Source organism: Muscardinus avellanarius, assembly GCF_963383645.1.
Source record: "Muscardinus avellanarius genome assembly, chromosome: 3".
Classification (NCBI taxonomy): Eukaryota; Metazoa; Chordata; class Mammalia; order Rodentia; family Gliridae; genus Muscardinus; species Muscardinus avellanarius.
The window spans coordinates 67,814,685-67,838,494 of NC_137788.1; the positions used below are offsets into that span (position 1 = coordinate 67,814,685).

Sequence of the window (23,810 nt, forward strand, 5' to 3'; positions counted from 1 at the left end):
AGGAGTAGCTGGCAAAAAAAAAATTCCATTCTTTTGGCTGTCTTGAGATTCTTAATAGTTTCCTTTGCTGCACAAAGCTCTTCAGTTTAGTGCAATATCATGTATTAATCCTCATTTTAATTTCTTGTGCCTTTGGGGTCTTGTTGAGGAAGTTTTCAATCTGTGCTTTTATGTTGGAGTGTTGGTTCTATGCTAACCTCAAGTAACTGCAAGGTCTCTGGTCTAATTTCCAGACCTTTGATCCATCTTGGTTTGACTCTTGTGCAGGATAAGAAAGTTGGGTTTATTTCTATTTTCTGCACATGGGTAACCAGTTTTACCACACCATTTGTTAAGGAGGCTATCTTTTTTTCCCAGTGTATGTTTCTGGCCCCTTTGTCAAAAATAAATTGAGTATAAGTGTGTGGATTTGTTTCTGAGTCTTCTATTCTGCTCCATTAGTCTATGTGTCTGCTTCTGTGCTAATACCATGCTGTTTTTATTACTGTGGCTCTGTAGTATAGTTTGAAATCAAGTATTGTGATGCCTCCTTCATGGTTGTTGTTGTTGATGATGTTATTATTGTTGTTGTTCCAAATGAATTTGAGAACTGATTTTTCTATATCTGTGAAGATGACCTTATTATTTTAATGGGTATTGCACTGAATCTGTAGATCACTATTGGGAGAATGGCCATTTTAATAATATTTATTCTGTCTATCCAAGAACATGGAAGGTCTTTCCACCTTCTAAGATCTTCTAGTTTTTATTTTTTTATTTTTTATTTTTTATATTTTGGCAGTACTGGGGATGGAAGCCAGGGGCATTCTACCTCTGAGCTACACCCCCAGCCTCCTTGGTTAGGTTTATTCCTAAGTATTTTATTGTTGGGGTTATTGTGAGGGGAAATATTTTCTGAATTTCTTCTTCAGTGATTTATGGCTAGCATATAGAAAGCTTCTGATCTTTTAAGATTGATCTTGTATCCAGACACTTTGCTGAATTTTTTGATCAGTTCTAAAAGCCATTCGATTGAGTTTATTGGGTCTTCTAATTATAGTATCATGTCATCTGGAAATAGGGATAGTTTTAGTTCTCCTTTTCATATTTATACTCCTTTTATTTCCTTATGTTGCCTTATTGCTCTGGCTAGAATTTCAAATACTCTATTGAAATAAAGGAGTGGTGATAACGGACATCCTTGTCTTATTCCTGATTTTAAAAAGAACTCATAGTGTTTCCCCATTCAATATGTTGTTGGCTGTAGGCCTACTATATATTGCCTTTATGATGTTGAGGTATATTCCTTCTATTCTAATTCTCTGCAGTGTTTTTAGCATGAATGGGTGTTGAATTTTGTTGAATGCTTTCTTCGAGTCTATGGAAATGATCATGTAATTTTTGTCCTTAGTTTTTTTTTTTTTTAATGTGGTGAAGTACATGGGTGTTTGTTGTTTGTTTGTTTGCTTTTTGTTTTTTACAGTACTGGAGATGGAACCCAGGGGCATTCTACTTCTGAGTTACACCCCCAGCCCTGTTTTTTATTCTTTATTTTGAAACAGGGTCTCATTGGGTTGCAAAGGGCCACACTAAGTAGTAACTGAGGCTGTCCACGAACTGTAATCCTCCTGTCTCAGCCTCCCAAATGTCAGGATTACAAGTGTGCACTACCAACCCTAGTTTATTTTTTGTATGTTGAACCAGACTTGCATTCCTTGGATGAAGACAACTTTGTAGTGGTGTATAATTTTCTTGCTGTGCTTTTGAATGCATTGCTAGTATTTTGTTTAGAAGTTTTGCATCTAAGTTCATCAGTGATATTGGTCTTTCGTTTTTCTTTCTTTCTTGAGTTGTTTTTATTCTGTTTTCATATTAATGTGATACTGACTTCATAGAATATGTTTGGGAGAGTTGGTCTCTTTCTGTTTCATGAAATAGATTGAGAATGATTAGGATCTATAATGTACCGATTTAAAAAAAAGACAACAGAGCTGGGCGTGGTGGTGCATGCTTGTAATCCCAGCATTTGGGAGGCTGAGACCAGAGGATCATAGTTTGCCAACGGCCTCAACTACTTAGGCCCTTCCTTTGCAACTTAGTGAGACTCTGTTTCAAAATAAAGGATAAAAATATGGCAGCTTGGAGGTTGAATGTCCCTGGGTTCCATCCTCAGACCCGCAAATAAATAAATAAACACATACACACACACACACACACACACACACACACACACACACACACACACACATTAAAAGGTAAAATAAAATAGGGCTGGGGGTGTAGCTAGCTCAGAGGTAGAATGCCCCTGGGTTCAATTCCCAGCACCAAAAATAAAAGAAAAAAGAAAAATAATTGTGGTTGTTTGAAATACTATTGATAATAAACCCTTAATTAGGTAGACTACAGTTTTTAAACTGAAATAACTTTTTTCTTTGTACTGGGGATTGAATCCAGGGTCATATCTTCATGGTACACACTTAGCCCTGTGTGTGTGGTGAGGGGGTTGCTAGGAATTGAAACCAGGGGCATTCTACTTCTGAACTATACCTTCAGTCTTATTCTTTATTTTGAAACAGGGTCTTGCTAAGTTGATGAGGGCATTGCTAAATTGTTGAGGCTAGCCTTGAACCTTGGATTGTTCTATCTCAGCCTCCCAAGTACTAGGATTATAGGTATACAGCACTACATTTGGCCCAGCCCCCTCCTCTGTATCACCCTCTTAAGTACTAGAATTATAGGCATGCATTACCACTCCCAGCAGCATTTTTAATATTTAATAGAATCTGATTGTTGTTGGCTCTACTTTCTCTAAACCTTATCTAGAATTCAATAACAAAACATTTATCTAAGCCTTCTTACCTTTTAGAACAATAGAATAGGTTACTTCCTTTTAATAAAAATTCTCCTTCCTGCTTATCAGTTAAAAAAAAGAAGTATTGGGATTAGATCATCTGTAAGGGTTTTATAAAATTGCTGGGAAACTGTGGGGAGCCATTAAGGTTTTCCCCTAAAAGAATATTTCTGACTTAGCTGACTGTCCTTCCCCCAGAGTCAACAAGGTTTGGGATCATAGAAGGTTCAAAGTAAAAGGTCTGAGAGAAGATTGGGTGGTGATGGCACGAGGGTATTGATTGACCTACCTGTAATGTATGTGCTTTAGATTGGTCTTTTATTGTATTCCGGTGGTGATAGCACGAGGATATTGATTGACCTGTAACTGTATAAATACCTCAAGAGAAATAAACCCATTGTCGGCCAGTAGGAAATATTGACCCAGGAGCAGGGGTCGGCCAGTAGAGATATCGACTCAGGAGTAGGCTGGCGCTTCCCCCATGTTAGAATTAAAAATTTTCGGAATCAAATTCTTAAGAGTTGAATTCTTTCACCCTCACTCCTCTCTTCAGAACCTGTACTTTTGCTGGCTGGCTCCTGCAGGAAACCATCTGACTTGAGCTTTTCTTTGATGGTAGGCTTTTTATTGCTGTTTCAGTATCTCTGATTGCTATTTGTTGGTTTAAATTTTCTATATCTTCTTGATTCAATTTAGAAAGGTTATATGTGTCTAGAAATTTGTTAATTTCTTCTAGGTTTTTTTGTTGAAGTATAATTTTTCAATGTACTTTCTTATAATCCTCTGGATTTCCACACTGTCTGTGGTAAAATCACCTTTTTCATCTCTTATTTTAGTACTTTCAGTTGATTCTTTATTTCTTTTGGTTAGGTTAAATAATGGCTTGTCTATCAGGTTTGTTTTTTCAAGAAATCATATTTTGCTTTTGTTGATTTTTTTTTTTTTTTTTTTTTTGCGGTACTGGGGATAGAACCCAGTGACATTCTACCTTTGAACTATACCCCTAGTCCTATTTTTTGTTCTTTATTTTGAAACAGGATCTTACTGAGTTACAAAGGGCCTCATTATGTAGCTGAGGCTGTTTGCGAACTGCGATCCTCCTATCTCAGCCTCTCAAATGCTGGGATTATAAGCTTGCACCACCACACCCAACTTGTTGATTTTTTTTATTGTTTTATGTTTCTGTTTGTTGTTCTATACTTCTTTGATTTCTCCTCTGATTTTAGTGATTTCTTGTCTTCTACTAGCTTTGGGATTAGATTGTTCCTGCTTTTCAAGGGTTATAAGGTATGTCCTTAGGCAATTTATTTGGTGATTTTCTGTTCTTTTGTTAACACTCAGTGCTATGAATTTTCTTCTTAATACTTATGTCTTCAATGTGTTCCAGAGATTGTTGGTTTTGTTTTGTTTTGTTTTGTTTTGTTTTTGCAGTATTGGGGATGGAACCCAGGAGCATTCGACCTCCAAGCTACACCCACTGCCCTATTTTTTTCTTTATTTTGAAACCAGGTCTCACTGAGTTACAGAGGGCCTCACTACATAGTTGAGGCTGTCCGCGAACCACAACCCTCTGGTCTCAGCCTCCTGAATGCTGGGATTACAAGGGTGCACCACCACACCCGGCATTTTATTCTTTATTTTGAAACAGGGTCTCACTGAGTTGCAAAGGGCCTCACTAAGTAGCTGAGGCTGTCCGTGAACTGTGATCCTCCTGTCTCAGCCTCTTAAATGCTGGGGTTACAAGTGTGCACCACCGTGCCCAGCTTGTTCCAAAGATTTTGATATGTTGTGTCTCTATTTTAATTTGTTTCTGGGAATTTTTTTATTTCTTCCTTTATCTCTTTTATGACACATTTCTCATTCAGTAGTATGATGTTCAATCTCCATGTATTTATGAAGTTTCTCTGGATGTTCTCATAGTTGATTTCTAGTGTCATTTCATTATGGTCTAAAAAGATACAGGGGTTATGTCATGGTTTTTTAATTTGATAGTGCTGCTTGCTTTGTGGTCCAGGATATATGGTCTATTTTGGAGAAGGTTCTATAAGCAGCTGAAAATAATGTGTATTCAGTTGTAGTTGGATGAGATATTTTGTATGTGTCTAATAGGTCCATTTGGTTTATAGTGCCCCTTAGGTCTGGGGCACCTTTACTGATATTTTGTTTGGAGGTTGGTCTAGTGGTGTGAAAGTCTCCCAATATTATTTTATTGTGATATATATGAGACTTAATGTTATGAAGAATTTGCTTTCTAAAAATGGTTACATCTATGTTTAGAGCATAAATGTTGACTATCATTATATCCCCTTGTTGGATTGGTTTTCTTACCAGTAAAAAAAAAAAAAAAAAAAAAAAACAACCACCTACTTTGTCTCATCTGATAAGTTTAGGCTTGCAGTCAATTTTGTCCTGATATGTAAGTTGCTGCCCCTGCTTGTCTTCGAGTTCCATTAGCATGGATTACCTTGCTATTTACAGCCCTTCACCTTTAGTTTGTGACTATCTTTACTGAAAAGGTACATTTCTTGCAGACAGCATATAGTTGAATTATAATTTTAATTCATTTTACCACCTTATATTTTTTGATTGAGGAGTAGAAGCCATTGATTTTCAGCGTGATTATTAAGAGATGATTTTTAACTCCTAACATTTGAATTGTAACCTTTGTTTGAGGTAGTGTTTGTTCTTTGTTTAGTTGTTCATTTGATAGAAAGCATCCTTTCTCTGGTTGTGGCATTTATTTTTTATTTCTTCTTTGTAATTTATCTCTGATTATTTTCTCTAGTGCTGTTTGGAAGACAAAAAAATTCTTTCAACTTCTGTTTGTCATGGAAGAGTTGATGGATATTTTTACTGGGTAGAGTAATCTTGGCTGGAAGTTGTGTTCTCTCAGAGTTTAGAATGTGTCGCTCCAGATTGCACAGGTTCAAAGCCAGTGGCTTAAGAGACCCTGTTTCCAAAAATAAAAAAGCATAAAATAGGTCTGGGAGTGTAGCCTGGAGGTAGAAGGGTTTCCAGGACCACCAGTACCACAAAAAAAAAAAAAAAAAAAAAAAAAAAAAAAAAAAAGGAAAAGAAAAGAAAAAGTTGCTCCAGGCTCTCCTGGCCTTCATGACTTGGTTTGAGAGGTCTGGAGTGGTTCTTATTGTTTTGCCTCTGAATATCACTTGATCTTTTACTCTCCTTGAATTTAAGATTCTTTCCTTGGCCTCTACATTAGTCAGTTTGATTTTTATGTAGTGTGGTGAATCTTTTCTTTGGTCTTGTCTAATGGGGGTTCTATATGTTTTTTATACCTGTGTATCAATCTCACTTTCTATGTTTTGGAAATTTTCTGATATTATTTCTCTGAAGAGATTTTTTTATTACTTTGACTTCAGCTTCTAGACTTCTTCTATGCCCTATGTTCTTAGGTTTGCTCTTTTATCATATCTCCTGGGTGTCCATCCATGCTCTCAAATTTTTTTTTTAATTATATACTATGCATTCATTTTTAGAGTGGTCATCTTCTAAGAGTGAGATTCTGTTTTCCATGTGGTCTAGTCTACCATTGATGGTTTGTATTTATGTTTTTGTTTCATTTATTACATCCTTTACTTCCTTCAGGGCTTCTTTTTTTTATTCCTGTTTAGGATATTAGATTCTTTGTTGATTTGATCTTTTATTTCTTTCAGGCTCTCTCTGAACTCTTTTGGAAATCTTGTATCTTTTCTACTATTAAACTTCTGAATTCTTCTGACATTTTCTGCAACTGAGTTGGTGGATTTGTTGTAGGATTGTGGGGACTCATTGTTTTCTTGCTAGTCTTCTTTCTCATGATTTCATTTTTTTATTTATATGTTGTTTGCTTTTGATGGCTTTCTCTCATTCAATGGGTTTTCTATGTCAAATCTCTCTCTCTCTCTCTCTTTATATATCTTATTCTGGAGGTAAATATTTATTTTAAGGTATACCTTCAAAGTAAATAGCCTCGCTGGGTGTGGTGGAACATGCTTATAATCCTAGTACTTGGGAGGCTGAGACGGGGATCACACAGGTTCAAAGCCAGCCTCAGCTACTTAGTGAGGCTCTCAGCAACTTAGTAAGACCCTGTTTCAAAATAAAATATAAAATAGGTTGGGGGTATAGCCCAGAGGTAGAGGCCCCTAGGTCCCATCCCCAGGACTACACACATACACCAAAAGTGAATAGCCTCTGTCATATGGGTATTTACAGTTTTCTGTTGAGTATTTATCATCCTTTAATGTTGACTTTGGGGCCTCTGCTCCCATATTACCTCTCTGTTATTCTGTTTATAAATCACCAGTACTGGGTTGCAGTTATTCTGTCTGCCTGCTGGAGTGGTGACATTGGTGTATTCCAGATATTAAAGACCTGTCACCTTTGGAATAGGGAGTAGTCTCTGAGGTGTGGGCAAAGCAGTTTGTGTCTTGTACATTTTTAAACTTCTATGTGGCCAGGCATACTTAAATCCCAGTACTTGGAAGGCTGAGACAGGAAGATCTCAGGTTCACAGCCAGCCTCAGATACTTAGTGAGGCCTTCTGAAGCTTAGTGAGACCTTGTTTCAAAATCCATAATAAAAAATAGGACTGGAGGATGTAGCTCAGAGATAGAAGGCCCCTGGGTTTAATCTACAGGGAAAAAAAACTTCTATGTGTGGGATGCTGGGTGGCTCCTTCTGTCAGCTGTGGTTGTTTGTCCTTAGTGTCTAGTAGTTCTTCCTGTTGGTTCACCTGTCTGATCCAGCTTAAGTAGTAGGTGTTTATACAAGGGCAAATTGCAATGTGATCAGTGGTGAAGGGTGAGGGAGGATGAAGGGAACAGAGTGATGACTGCAAGAATAGGTTAAAGTATAAAATAGTTTATATGTGGCTAGGTAACATTTAGTAAAGAATAAAGATAGTGAAAATAAAGGAAAATTCTAGTAGCCAGTGTAGAATATTTAGATATAGTGATAGAAAATGAATATATTACAAGGAACTGGCAGACAGGTTCACTAGGAGTTAAACAAAGAAAGCAAAACACAGACAGTCTCTCACATGTACACCCTCAAGAGGAGAGGAAGAGAAGAAGAAACAGAAATACTAATAATGATGATAAAGAACCTGAAGAATTGCTTAACTGAGAATGAGTAAAATTTATTTGTTTGGAAAGAACTGATTCCTCTTGTGGCTTTGAATATTTCCTGGCTGAGTTTTTCTCCTGCTCTTCCTGTTCCTCTTCCTCCTCCTTCTCCTTCTTCTGCTTCTTCTTGGATTTATGCCTGCTTAGAAGAGATATAAAATCTGCTCCAGAACTCTGATTCTAGCCTGCTCACCTATCTGCTATTTTCTACACTGTTAAGGAGGCAGGTTGGGTATGAGGTACAGGAAGAAGAAGAGATGGGCCCCAACTGCTGGCTGCTAGGAAGACACTCTTCTGGGCTGGAGTTGGGGAGTTGCCCAAGGCACTCACCCAGCATTCCTTGCACCACAAAAGAATTCAAAAGACAGAGAGAGAGAGAGAGAGAGAGAGAGAGAGAGAGAGAGAGAGACTGAGACTGAGAGAGTCACTGGGGTCCTAGGCTCCATCCTCTGTACCACAAAAGAATTTAAAAGACGAGAGATGTATAGAGAGATAGAGATAGATGGAGGGAAAAAAAGAAATAAAAAACACACAAAAGGGGATAAATAAACCCTAGAAATACACAAGTACACAGCAGCAGTAAAAAGCAGAGATAGAACAAAAAGGTAAAGAGTAAAACAACAACAATGAGGTTTACTTAATATAGTAGGTTCCTTAGCACGGACCAAGTGTTCTTGCCTGCCAGTAAATCTGGAACAAGAGGCATCCGTCGCAGCCCCGATGCCATAGTCACCTACCCAGTATTTTTCTCTGCATGGATGCTGAGCACTGGGCCCCAGTTACAGGGTCCATCCCAAAGCAAGCACCGGGACTATGGGCTCTCCACACGGAAGGCTGGGTTGGGCTGTAGCTTTCAAGCCTGGTGTTTTTCTCAGAGTTCCATGTGCCACGTGAATTCATCATCTGCATAAATTCCCACCCCCTTTCGTGAGTTCATCGTCTGCATAAATTCCCACCCCCTTTCTTTGGTCTCTTCGTGTAGTCTTTGAGGAGTCTGCACTCCCCTCCCTGGGGTTTGTGCACTGTCCTCTGCCATTGAGCATGTGGTAGGATGACGGTAGGAGGAAAAAGCATAGATTTGGTCTTCTTTTTCTGTCCTGACCTTAAAGGACAGTGCAGTTCTGTGGCTGGTGTCCTCAGTGTCTCAGGTTGCTGGATATAAGATTTCCCTGGATTTCCAAAGTCCCACCGGTCCACAGTGAGAGCTATTATTCTCACTTCACTTTTTTCCTTTTTCAGCCTCAGTGTTTAAAACTGTCCTTGTAGATATTGTTGAGTTTCTCTGTCTTCAGTTCCCACTTTCCATGAAGGTAGTCTAGGATGTGGGATGCTGTTCAGTTCAGAGATCCCTGACAGGAGTTAGAGACAGGCTCGCCTGAGGGTCCTTACTCCATCAACTTCCTACATTGAGTTTTTGAGTGCATATGTACATTCACCAAGGTGAACTAGGTCATAGGACTAGTCTCACATTATTTATTTATTTATTTATTTATTTATTTATTTATTTATTTATTTGCGGTACTTGGGGTGGAACCCAGGGGCATTCTACCTATGAGCTATACCACCAGCACTATTTTTTTTTAATTCTTTATTTTGAAACAGGGTCTCACTAAGTTGCAGATGCTGGCCACAAACAGCGATCCTCCTGTCTCAGCCTCCCAGGTACTAGGATCACAAGCGTGCGCCACCATGCCCGGCTAGTCTCACATTTAATATAAAAGCCTGAAATCTCATAGAGTATGTTCGTTCTTTGACCACAATAGCAGAAAAGCATTTGTCAACATCAGATCAGATCATGAAAAAAAAAATCCAGAAAATTGGGACTAAAGGGGTAGTCTTTCATTCTGATAAATAACATCTGCAAAACAAAGAAAAATAATTAGAGTTAATATTTTTTGTTTGTTTACATTGCTGAGAATCGAACTCAGAGCCTTGCACATGCTAGGCAAGCACTCTACCACTGATCTATATCGCCAGCCTGAATATCAAATATGATGTTAAATATAATAAATATGATATCAAATACAATAGTGAAATATTTTGAGCTTCTCCCAATATTGAAAACTACAAAGATGCATACTCTTTCTGTTTCTATTTAGCACTGTACTAGAAGCTCTAAACAGTCCTCTAAGATTAAAAAAAAAAACATAAATAAAAGGCATAAATGTAGGAAAGGAAGAAGTAATTCTGTGATTGTGGATTTCATGATTGTTTACGAAAAAAAAACATTGGGATCTCAAAAATGACTACCAAAACTATTAACTAAATTTGACAAGATCATGGAAAGCAGGATCAATGCACCACTTGTATGTATGTATGTATATATATATTTTTTTATTTTTTATTTTTTGGTGGTACTGGGGTTCCTGGAAGCCCTTCTACCTCTGGGCTACACTCCCAGACCTATTTTATATTTTATTTTTTGAAACATGGTCTCTTAAACCAGTGCGGCTGGCTTGGAACCTGCGCGATCATCCTGTCTCCGCCTCCCAAGAGCGGAGATTACAAGCGTGCGCCACCACGCCTGGCTGCACCAATTGTATATCTAAATATTAGCAGCAAATTTCTTTTTATTATAAAATTAGGGTGAGCCACCTCTAGCTTGTTTTTTTTTTTAACTTTCATGATGGTTCCTGTTTTAAAAAAAATACTGATTTAAACATAAAACATCTCTATTTCTTTAGTGGCATTGTTTAAACACACAGGCATGAATACTTGTCTAAATATGTAGGTGGCATAGAGGATAATAAGCTTATATTTACATCAGAAAAGTGAATAGTGACTAATTTTTTAATGTAGTGAGTAGCCCTTAATTATTGTACTTATTCTATGTGTTGCTGTTGGTTCTATTTTTTTTTCTTTTTCTGTGAGTCATGGCCTAAAGAATATCTTCTCATTCATGCTTTGAATAATACCTTCTATGAGTACATAGATTCATAGGCCAGCACCTCAGATACAAATTCCAGAGGCTACCTTATCCTTCATATGGTAACTGGTGGTTCCTGCCTCTGGGTGTAGCTGAGCTGCTACAGAGATAAAACTAGATAAGCATAGCATTTTCCCAGTTATAAGGTATCAAATAAGTACCATTTGGGGCTGTGAAGATGCTTGGAATTATATTTTTAAAATCTCTTTAAAAGTCTTTGAATTAATAAAGATTTGTAGCCACTGAGCTAGTTTTGAATATAAAAATTTGGATCCTGGAGAGAATAGGGGACTGGCTGGAATTCATGCACTTAGCTGATGTGAGAGCCAGATTCCGCACCTCCAGAGCCTTGTTGTGGGGCTCTCTCCCCCGAGTTATTCTGTGTCTGAGCAGTAAGAAAGGCTGGGTATGATCTCAAAGGATGAGAGTTTTCCAGTCAGAAGAAGCTCTCTGGAGTTAGATTCAAAAACAGTTTGAACACCGGACAACATTTAAAAGTGAATTTTTACTCCCCCAAATGACCTATTTTGAAAAGGAAAGCACAGTTCTTAATTAGAAAATGTTTCATACATTTTTATTTCAAAATATTCATTTTTCTTTATAGGCATCTCTTCATATTTCCCAAGCATGTTACCTAATTCTTCTCTGCTGAGTAAATGCACTTATATTTAAGAGAATAATGTTGAATTATATATGAGGAAGTACCAACTGGTAAGCATTGGAGAAAAGTATCAGAGGCAACCATTGATTTTTTTTCTCTCCTCTGTAAAATTTTAGGAATTCTTTAATAAGATCTTTGAACACATTTAACACTCAATATTTACTGAATGAATGATTGCATGAATGAATAAGTGAAAAACAGAACTGATAATGGTTTAAAATCTCTGGTAGGGGGCTGAAGGGATAGCTCAGTGGTTGAGCACTTGTCTAGGATGTTCAAGACCCTGAGCTGGATCCCCAGCACCACAAATCATCATCATCATCATCATCATCATCATCATCATCATCATCATCTCTGGTGGGCCTTCCCATATCTGTGGTTCTTTACTTTCTATTTTTTTTCAGTACTGGGGATTGAACCCAGGGGCATTCTACCTCTGAGCCACATCCCCAGCCCTATTTTTTATTCTCTATTTTGAAGTAGTTGTGGAGGGTCTCACTAAGTAGCCGAGGCTGGCCTTGAACCTGTGATCTTCCTGTCTCAGCCTCCCAAGTACTAGGATTACAAGCTTGTGCTACCATACCTGGCTTCTGTGAAAATTTAATGATAAGCCTTTTGAAAATTCACCCAAGTATATTTAACTTGAACTTCCAAATAGTCTAATAAATACTATTCGTTAGGCAATTTGTGTTTACATATGAGTATGTATACAAACATGTGTTATGTGAAAATAGATAAATATAAAAACAGAGAGAGAGAAGAGGAGGAGAAGGAGAAGGGAAAGAGAAGGTAGAGGAGGAGGAGGGGGAGGAAGAGGAGAAGGAGGAGGAGGAGGAGGAGGAGGAGGAGGAGGAGGAGGAGGAGGAGGAGGAGGAGGAGGAGGGGAAATATTTGGATTTTTTTCAGCTCAGATTAGTTTCAGCCCAAATCACTCATATGTTTCCAAAAATAAGAAAAACAATAAAGCATTAAATAAATGGCTTTAAACTATCATGTCAGAGTAATTATATTTCAGCACTCTGGCTCCCTGTTATAACAGAGAGGACTAGGTTCAACTCCGTGGCATGAGCACAATTTGAAAATACCCACTCTTAACAAAGCTGTTGGTTACTAAGCCTTGGACAATTACACATGTTTTTTTGTAGTACTGGGGATGGAAACCAGGGGCATTCTACCTCCAAACTACACCTTCAGCCCTGTTTATTATTCTTTATTTTGAAACGGTCTCACTGAGTTGCAAAGGACCTCATTAAGTAGCTGAGGCTGCCCGGGAACCGCGATCCTCCTGTCTCAACCTCCCAAATGCTGGGATTACAAACGTGGGCCACCAAGCCCGGCAATTACACATTTATTAGTGGGAAAGCAACTAAAGATTAGCCTACCAAAAATGCCTAGTAGAACATTAAAATGGGCACCAACAATGTTGGGATTAATTTATTTGATTTTAATGTAAATGCTTCTTCTGTTCACCATTGCTTGGCATTAAAAATCCATTAGTTGAAGCCGGGCGTGGTGGCTCACGCTTGTGATCCCAGCATTTGGGAGGCTGAGACCAGAGAATCGCAGTTCACAGCCAGCCTCAGCTACTTAGTGAGACCCTTGGCAACTCAGTGAGACTTGGTTTCAAAATAAAGAGTAAAAAATAGGGCAGGGGCTGTAGCTCAGAGGTTAAATGCCTCTGGGTTCCATCCCCAGACCTGCAAAAAAAAAAAAAAAAAAAAAATCCTTTAGTTGAGTATGAAACATGTTAGAAAAATGTTCGCCATCATTTGTTTTTGTGTTACCCATTATGGCTTTAGAATGAAACTACAACTAATGTTCATGGGTGTCTTATGGAGTCACCTTGCTTATGGGTACAAACCAGTGTGACATAAATATTTCATCTTAGGTACCATGTTTAAATGCTAAGAGTTCTCTGACCTGCTGTGCTGAGGAGTCTGAAGCTGTATCCAGAGTGCTGAGATCATTAGCAGTGATAATTCTCTGCCCATCCCCAGATTTAAATCCTCTCTACCCCTAAATCCAACCATGATATAGACTGAAGCACTTTGAATTCCAAATTGCATGTTCTAGAACCCTGAATCTACCAAGCCATTTAGTGGGATTGTATGTAAAGGCACAGAGGGCAGGATGGGGGATAGTTGAATAGAGGGTATTCCTGACTGTTTGAAGGAGGCTGATTTTAGAAACTTAGCTGGTCTCCTCACTGAGTGGTTTCCTAGCTTTCTTTTCTTTTTTTTTTTTTTTTTTTTTTTTTGCAGTACTGGAGATGGAACCCAGGGGCATTCTACCACCAAGCTATGCCTTCAGTCTATTATTATTATTATTATTATTATTATTATTATTATTATGTGGTACTTGGGGTGGAACCCAGAGGCTTTCTATCTCTGGGCTATACTCCCAGACCTATTTTATATTTATTTGGAAACAGGGTCTCACTAAGTTGATGAGAGCCTCACTAAGTAGCTGAGGCTGGCTTCGAACCTGTGCAATCCTCCTGCCTCAGCCTCCCAAATGCTGGGATTACAAGCATGTTCGACCATGCCCAGCTTCTCATTTATTCTTGATATTATAGTTACCAGGCCACCAACTTTAAAAATGAACCTTGAATTCATTACATTTTGTATTATATAAGAGCAACCAGTAGATAGATGCCAAATTTAAAAGCTACTTTTAAAATACAAGATGCAAGCCGGGCATGATGGCTCACGCTTGTAATCCCACCACTTGGGAGGCTGAAATAGGAGGATTGCACAGGTTCGAAGCCAACCTCAGCTACTTAATGAGGCTCTCAGCAACTTAGTGAGAACTTGTTTCCAAATAAAATATATATAAAAAAAATAGTTCTGGTAGTGTAGCCTGGAGGTAGAAATCCCCTGGGTTCTATCCCCTAGTACCACCAAAAAAAAAAAAAAAAATACAAGATGCAACTCTAATCTGGTGCTGGGCATAGTAATCAATAGAATCTCAGTGAAAGAGGGAGTGTTTGAGTGATAGAAGGGTATTTGAGTAGCAAATCCATTTTTACCTACCATGACATAAACTTGGATATAATATAAGTTCTCTCCTTACTCAATTTGCTGCAGGAAGAGCAGATCCATGGAAAGTTTCTGGAGAAAAAAAATATTTCATATAACTATGTGGTACTCACCTAGAGCATAAATTTCCAGTTCTTCAGGCCCTTCCCTGTTCTTCTCTTGCAGCGTGTGCTGGCCTCCATGTTGGAGTAGTCCAGTATAGTGAATTTCCCATACAATCTCACTGTAATGAGATAACATAGTATGTGTTTGCTTCCACATTGAATTGGGAGGTCCTTGTGAGCGGGGACTGTGTCTTGTACATGTTGATCGCTTTCATCTAGGACGACAGCTGGATCATAGTAGATGCTCAATCAATACTTAGTGATCTGAAGCCAGGTGTGGTGGCACACACCTATGATCCCAGTGCTTGGGAGGCTGAGAGAGGAAGATTTCAGGTTCAAGGCCAGCCTCAGCAACTTAACGAGGCCCTCAGAAATTTAGTGTGACTCTGTTTCAAGACAAAAAATAAAATGGGGGCTAGGGACATAGCTCAGAGGTAGTGCATCACTGAGTTCAAACCTCAGTAGTAATATATATATATATATATATACACACACACACACACACATACATACACACACATATACATATACATATATGTATATATATAATATTTTATGTATTATATATTTATATAATTTATTAGTGTAATAGTATATATAAAATATAAATAGCACATATTTAGTAGATAATAAATATACATATATAGTAGATAGTATATATATTCTATAGAGTTATATTTATATTTATACTTACATTTATATTTACTGACCTAAAATAGACACCTCTTAATTCATTCCCAGGTAGTGTGAGAACCCTACCCATCAGAAAAATTTTTAAGAAAAATATGAATAAATGGTTACTTTAGTTTAAATAGATGTAGACATATTTTAAACAGTTAATAAATGCTTACTGACTGAATGAGCAGGAAAATGAATGAAACTTCCTTTAATGGTTCTCATACTTAAAAAGTTCAGGAGACTCTTGAGAATAAGAATTCCTGAAGCTATGTTCTGAAATTAGAGCTGAAATGTTTCTGTAAGAGATAGGGTCTTCCTAAGTTGCCCAGTCAAACTCATGATTGAGGCTGTCTCAGCCATCTGAGTAGATGAGATTACAGGCACATACCACCATACCCAGCTAGACTGTTCCATGAATTGTTTGTTTGTTTGTTTGTTTGTTTATTATTTGGTGGTGAGGGTCAAACCCAGAGCCTAATGTCTGCTAGGTAAGTGCTCTACCACGAATATACCCCCCCACCCCCTAGGTTTCACTTACTACCTCAAATATTGTCTGATGATACAGATTTGAAGTATAGTTTCAGCCGGGCACACGCTTGTAATCCCCGCGCTTGGGAGGCGGAGACAGGAGGATCGCGCAGGTTTGAAGCCAGCCACTCTGGCTTAAGAGACCCTGTTTCCAAATAAAAATATAAAAAAACAGGTCTGGGAGTGTAGCCTGGAGGTAGAAGGGTTTCCAGGAACCCCAGTGCCACCAAAAAAAAAAAAAAAAAAAAAAGTATAGTTTCTTCGTTATCAATAGAAAGAGAAGAGTTACTCAGACAAGCTAAGCAGAGAGATATAGTAATGCCTGATGAATAGAGTAAATACCATCACTATTCTGTAGGTATTAATATCTCCATAATCTTTTTTCGAATTTCTTTGGAAATGATCTTTGATTTGAAAAGAATGCTAAGCAACAAACGTAGCTCAGTGTGAACTAGAACTATATTAGGTGTGTCTCTTCTTTTAAAGCGTTAGCTTTTTTCAGCCACACGAATCACCTAAGAAAATTATACCAGTTTTTATTTGGAATGACACCACAGTTTAAAGAAAATATTTCTATCTAAATTACAAATGAAAATCTTTCATACCCTCTAGTGACATTTTGAGGTGAATTTTCAGCTTATTTTCTATCCAATAAATTTGCGCATGGAGTATTAATGGAAATTTCACATAATCTCACATCTATTTTGTATTCTCAAAATATCAGTTCACATTTAATATGATATTAAATCACATTTTTCCAAGAAATACTTTTAAAAGATTTGAAAATGTGCTTCTTGATTTAAGAATTTCTCAACCTCTTTTTTTTAACACTTCTTTGAATGAATGCCATATGCCTTAAAGCATAAAATCTAGTTGTTTAAAATAGGTAGGACAGAGAGAAAGACACTATTCCTGCTTTGCTTTTCTTTTGTTTGTTTTGTTTGGGACTTGGAATTGAATCCAAGGGCATTCTATATTCAAGCTACACCTCTAGTCCTATTTTATTTTTTATTTTGAAATAGTCTCACTAAGTTTTTGAGGCTAACCTCAGCCTTCCAAGTATTGGGATTACAGGCACGTGTCACCATACCTAACTTATTCTTGCTTTTTAACATAAATACAAAAAAGAGAAAACAACAACAAAAAATAAATAAATAAATAAATACAGTTTAGCCTGTACCTGTAATCCCAGTACTTGAGAGGCTGAGACAGTAGGGTAACAGATTCAAGGCTGACCTCAGCAACTAAGAGAGAACTTTAGCAACTTAGAAAGACCTTGTTTCAAAGTAAAACATAAAAAGGGATGGGGGTATAGTTTGACGATAGAATGCCACTGGGTTTAATTCCCTGGGCCACAAAAACAAACAGCAATAAAAAAAGAAAATGAATACAATTTCTCTTATTTGATGAAACTAGGAATATGTCTTATGTTTAACTGCATCCAATTTTTTTAAAATTATTGTACAGTAGCTCAAACAGGGACTTGGAGCACATGATCTTTAAGGATTGTCCTCATGTTCTTTGCTTCTGTGATCGTAGGGCAGATTCGTTTTCACATACCAATGACAATTATACCTGTTGTTAATATTATGGGTTTAAATGTTAAGTGTGTATAAGGAGGCAAGGTAGAGAGAGCTGGTTTAGAACTTGGCTAAATGGGGATCTTTAAGGAGTATGTAAAAGAAAATCCCTATGGTGATCTTTGTGGCTGGATTGGCAGCATTGCCCAACATTATTACCCAATTCTTTGACCACTTCCTAATCCATAATGTTTTCTTTGGTCTAGTCAATTGTGTATCACGTGCACTAATACTGAAGAATCTATAAACTGACCATTATGAACCAGGCAGGCGTGGCTTATCCCATAGGTGTAGGAAGAACGGATGTATTTTTGTATTCCTCTCATTGATCTTTGTTTCTTTCTACTTCCCAATCTGAGAAAGCCCTTTTGTTTTATGTGTTTTTGCTCTTGGTTTTGCTTCATTTGTTAGTTAATTAGTTAGTTAGTTTGTTTGTTTGTTAAGATGGAGTCTTGTCCCATTGCCCAGGCTGGCCTGGCATCCAAGAGCTTCCTGTATCAGCCTCCTGAGTTGCTGGGATTGTGGGCATGCAGCACCATGCCCAACTAATTACTTTGTTTTATTTCAGTGTTAATTTCTGGCTCTTATGGCTCCTTATATTTCCTAAATGATCATTAAAATCAAGCACATCTATAAAAATGATAAGAAAAATGGCTGAGTTTTACATTATTATCTCTCCTCATAAGGAACACACCATCTATAAAAATTATATTAAGAATAATGATAATGTTTTACATTGTATTTTATTTTATCTTTCTTCATAAGGGGTATGACATCTATAAAAATAATATTAAGAAGAATTAGCATAAACTGGATGTGGTGGCACACGCTTGTAATCCCAGCATTTGGGAGGCTGAGATAAGATCACAGTTCCTGGACAGCCTCAGCTACTACTTAGGAGAAACTTTGCAACTCAATGAGATTCTGTTTTAAAATAAAGAATAAAAAATATAGCTGGGGGTGTAGCTCAGAGGTGGAATGTCCCTGGGTTTCATCCCCAGTACCACAAATAAAGAAAAATGAACATGTTTTACATTATTTTTTATTGGAAGAGTTCCAATCACTATATAGACAGGTCACTATTATATAGCACATCACTATATACAGGTCACTATATAGCACATCACTATAGACAGGTCACTATGTAGCACATCACTATAGGCAGGCCAGGCTCACTGGTTCTCCCAGGTGATCCACTTGCTTCCGTGCCTCCCCACACATTTTGTCCCCTGTGCTGCCATGGGCTCTCATTTTAAAGCACAAAATAAAATATAGACCCCGCTCACCCAGATAGAAGATAAAAGACCCATTGCTTAGTGTGGAAGATGATGCTGTCCCACAGTCTCAGTCAACCTTTCCAGAACTTCAGCTTCTACTCATAATAGGATCATCATAATAGATGAGTGAATAAATAAATAAATAAAATAGATACCTGGATAACCAAATCCATGGTGGAAGAAAAGTTGTCTGGAGGAAAAGTAGCATTGTAAATTTCCATTCATTTCCTTATTGTCAACCAGATATCTAGTAAATAAACTCAACTTCTTCCTCCTCATTAAATTCCTACATCTTGCTTTCTAATATACCCCAGCTACTTTCATTGAAGTAAAGATTCATGCCCATTAAAATCAAGGCACAGAAATGTCCTTTTCATAAACTAAATTTTGTATATGCGTATGTATATGTATATGTGTGTATATGTATATGTATATGTATATGTATATGTATATGTATATGTATATGTATATGTATGGTACTAGAGATTGAACTCGGGGACATTCTACCTCTGAGCTACACCTCCAGCCCTATTTTATTTTTTATTTGGAAACAGGGTCTCACTAAGTTGCAGAGGACCTTGCTAAGTTGTTGAGGCTGGCCTCAAACCTGTGATCCTCCTATTTCAGCTGGGCATGGTGGTACACCCTTGTAAAGGTAGTTGGGAGGCTGAGGCAGAAAAATTGCAGGTTTGTAGACAGCCTCATCAAAAGATATATTTTTAAAATCCTTAATGATATACTCTGGAAGATACAATTGATTTGGCTTGTGACTGGTTGTGGAAGGAACAGGGTAACCTAGGTAACTACTTCCCCAAAGTAGTAGAAACCACATGCACTGAGCACTCTAAGAGATGACCACAAGCTCACAGAAATGGATAGAAGACAGAAAATGCTCAAACTACATAAATAAGGCTTTACGTTGCTAGTTCTTTCCCTAAGTGAAACAGATCAGTGTCTTTCATTTTTGTATTTAATCATATAATCATTTCCCTTTGGATTTTTATTGCTGTTACTGTTACTTTACAAGACTCTACAACTTCTCTAAGCTCCTGTCTTGACCTGTCATTTCTATATATAGGATTTCTTATAAAGCAGAGAATAAAACCCAGTTTCCTGGGCCCCATCTGCAGAGTGGCACCCATGAATGTGCATTTCAGATGAGCTTCCACGACGTGCCCCCCGAGGGCAGCGAGCACAAGACTGCCCTTCCTGAAACAGGGCACTAGCCTCCTTCACACTGACATCGGGGTTTTCCCCAGTCAACAGATATTATTGAATTTATACAACTCCATGTAACAGTAAATGATATTTGTCCTGGAGGAGTAAACAAACTTAGGGAGAATATGTTAATTGACAGCAGACATTTTAAGAATCACCGTGGCCAAGCACAGTGGCATACACTTGAAGCCCTCCACAACTTAGTGAGACCCTGTTTCAAAATAAAATAATAAAATAGGGCAGAGAGGCTGGGCGTGGTGGCACACGCTTGTAATCCCCACGCTTGGGAGGTGGAGACAGGAGGATCGCTCAGATTCGAAGCCAGCCCCGCTGGCTTAAGAGAACCTGTTTCCAAATAAAAAAGTATAATATAGATCTGGGAGTGTAGCCCGGACATAGAAGGCTTCCAGGAACCCCAGTACCATAAATAAATAAATAAATAAATAAATAAATAAATAAATAAATAAATAAATAAAATAGGGCAGAGGATGTAGCTCAGAGGCAGAATGCCCCTGAGTTCAATCCCCAGTACCACACACACACAAAAATTGTCATATAGTAGTAGCCCTTTTGCTTATCATATTGTATAATAATTGTATCTTTTTAAGTTATTTCATTTTGCATCAACAAAAATTGAATATATTTATCGTGTACATCACAGGGGTTTGAAATACATCTCCCTCATGGAATGGCTCAATCAAGCTAATTAGCATTCGCATTACCTCACATAGTTACCAGTGTTTGTGGTGAGAACACGTAAAACCTACTCTCAGCCATTTTTGAGAATACAATTTACTATTATTAATTAGAGTCACCATGTTGTATGAAAAATCTCTCACATTTATCCCTCCTAACTAAAATTTGTATCCTTTGACCACCAGCTCCCCAAAACCCCCACAATTCTTTCTTCACCTCAATTACTATGAAACGAGCTTCTTAAAATGAGGGGAAATGTCTTATTCCTCTTTCTACCATCAGGGACACTACTTAGTGAAAATCACTAGGAACACAACAAAGTCAAATGATATTTGGGGACCAACCACATCCTGTCACCAGGACACTTCAGCACGATCCGAGTCCAATGAAGCACAGAGACCGCCATCAGCAACAAAAACATCCTTTTACCGTGAATCTTCCTTTCCAAACTTAGTATCCAAATCGCATGAAGAATCCCTGGGGTCTGGTTAGAGTCAGTGTAGGACCAAGCAAGCCAGATGGCCCCACCCCAGTCCCCACAACCCCAACCTCAGATTGTCCTGGGATTGTCACAGAAGCGCTGATCCAGACAGTGCAGGGAGAAGGGAACAGAAACCAAAGGCGGAGAAGCACGGCCTGTGCCAGTCGGGCCTTCTGAGAACCAAGTCCCGCAGACCTCAGCAGCTGTATGGAAAGAAGCAAGTTCATAAAGCAAGATGGATGCAGAGAGAAGGAGAGGTCGAGGTGACTTCTGCAGTCTCTTGGGTATAAAAGAAAAGAACTACCCCTCTGCCTAGTACTAGAAAACAGGAAAGGGCTTGCCCTCACCAACTTTAGCCCCAGTTTCTCTCCTCAGAAGGGGAGAGGAAGATGAAGAATGAGAGAGTGTCGCGTCCCTAAGGCTCCGTCCTGCAGAGCCCTGGGAAGGAGCACACAAACGCCGAGTCTGTGGATGATGCTTCCTTCCTTTAATACGCACAGCAAGCAAATATATATCAGTCTCATAACCCCTCCCTCATCACCCCACCAACCCCAAGCTTCCCACAGCTAGGGCATGCGCATTTCTAACCCTCTCATAGGCGGGCTGGTGGTAGCACGAGGCGCTGCATCACTGATCATCCGTAGGGCGCCTGATAGGGCTCACTGCGCAGGCTCAGGGCACCGCCAGCCTCGTGAGCCTTGTGACTTGGCAACATGCCTAGGCGCCATCTTGAGCCACCACTCCATCCTGGTCTAGCCGAGCGGGCCCCGACAAGAGAGAAGTCCTGCTTTATTGAGAGATGAATATTCCTGTACCTTGTGTCCTGTCCTGTGCGTGTTTGCCGTGTGTGTGTGTGTGTGTGTGTGTGTGTGTGTGTGTGTGTTATGGTGTATGGAACCCAGGGGCATTCTACCTCTGAGCTACACCCCCAGCCCTCTTTTATTTTTTATTTTGAAACAGAATTTCATTTAAGTTGCTGAAGGCCTCAACAAGTTGCTGAGGCTGGCCTTGAACCCGTGCTCCTCTTGTCTCAGCCTTCCAAGTGCTGGGATTATAGGAGTGCACTACTCTGTTGGCACTCAATTGTCCTTTCTTTTAAGACCGGGATCTTCATAGCTCAGGCCATTGAGCTTATAGCAAAGCCAATGTATTTGCAGAGCTCATTCCTGTCAATTACAGAGAGCAGACAAAGAAAACAGATGACATAACTTCATATTCACCAGGGTTGCAGTTTATCTACACCAACGTCTAGAATCGTCCACCTGTAAACATCAAATTTAATTTGGAAAAAAATCCAATCAAGACATTACTTGCTTCTGCTGTGCTGGGAAAGAATTGTCACTGTTTAACTCCTCTCCAGGAGGAAGATGTCTGAAGGATTCTCATCCTGTGAACTGCGTGCCTCAAGCAGAATTTGAACATTCCTCTGAGGCCCATAGGCCTGCCCTGTACTATGAATCTGGGTTATTTTGGAATAACCACTCTTTCCTCCTCTTTTTTTCCTCCGGTTAGTCCTTTTTTATCTTTGGTCTCTGCTCCACTGACAGTCCTTCATAAGCTCCTCCCATGACCTACCTGCTAAGGCTGGGTCTCTTTGTTGTATGTTTTCATAGTATCAGCTGATAGTAAGAAATATCAGCTCTGTCTTGAGGCACTAATCACAGTTTGATGCATATTTTGTGCATGCATATGTGTGAGTGTGTTTGTGTTACTGGGAAGTGAACCCATGGCCATTCTACCTCTGAGATATACTCCCAGCCCTATTATAATTTTCATTTTAAACAGGGTCTCACTAAGTTGCTGAGGCAGGCCTCAAGCCTGTGATCCTGCTGTCTCAGCCTCCCAAGTACTGGGATTACAGACTTGTGCCACTGTGCTCAGCTCTGATCTACATGTGTGAGCTTCTTTGATTAAGGTTTGTGTTCTCCAGATGGCCAAACTTCATCAGGAGAAGGACATGCCTGGTTTGAATGCGCTCGGTACCCTCGGTCCCAGAGCAGAATCTGGCACATAGAGACAGAGGTTCTGAGTGAGCTTTCAGTGACTGGTCACAAACTTGTTCCCGTTGCTATGCAACCATGTTCATGCTTGACATTGTTGATCTTGTTTTTGCTACTCTAATGAACGTATACTTTCAATGTACATTTATTGGATTGTTAATGATGTTAGCGCCTTTTCTACTTATTTGTCCATTATTTGAGTCTTTTGTCCATTTTTCTATTATTCATTCTCTCTCTCTGTCTCTCTCTCTCTCTCTCTCTCCCTCCCTCTCTCTCTCTCTCCTCTCTCCCTCTCCCTCTCCTCTCCTCTCCTCTCCTCTCCTCTCCTCTCCTCTCCTCTCCTCTCCTCTCCTCTCCTCTCCTCTTCTCTTCTCTTCTCTTCTCTTCTCTTCTCTCTCTCTCTCTCTCTCTCTCTCTCTCTCTCTCTCTCTCTCCCTGTATTGAGAATTGAACCCAGGAGCATTCTACCTCCGAGCTATACCATCAGCACTATTTTTTTATTCCTTATTTTGAAAGAGGGCCTCACTAAGTAGCTGAGGCTGTTTGTGAACCTGTGATCCTCCTGTGTCAGCCTTCCACGTACTGGGATTACAAGCCTTCACCACCACTGCAGGGATCTTTTCATATTTTTGAGACAAGCTTGCATTTGGTTACATGTGTTGCAGAT

General features: G+C 38.9%; 1 protein-coding gene across 6 annotated transcripts in view; it reads left to right on the plus strand.

The window, feature by feature from the left end:
- Positions 1-23,810, plus strand: part of AK5 (adenylate kinase 5) — a gene marked incomplete at both ends in the record, with an annotated part of 316,611 nt that overhangs the window by 49,809 nt on the left and 242,992 nt on the right. The window lies entirely within an intron of this gene.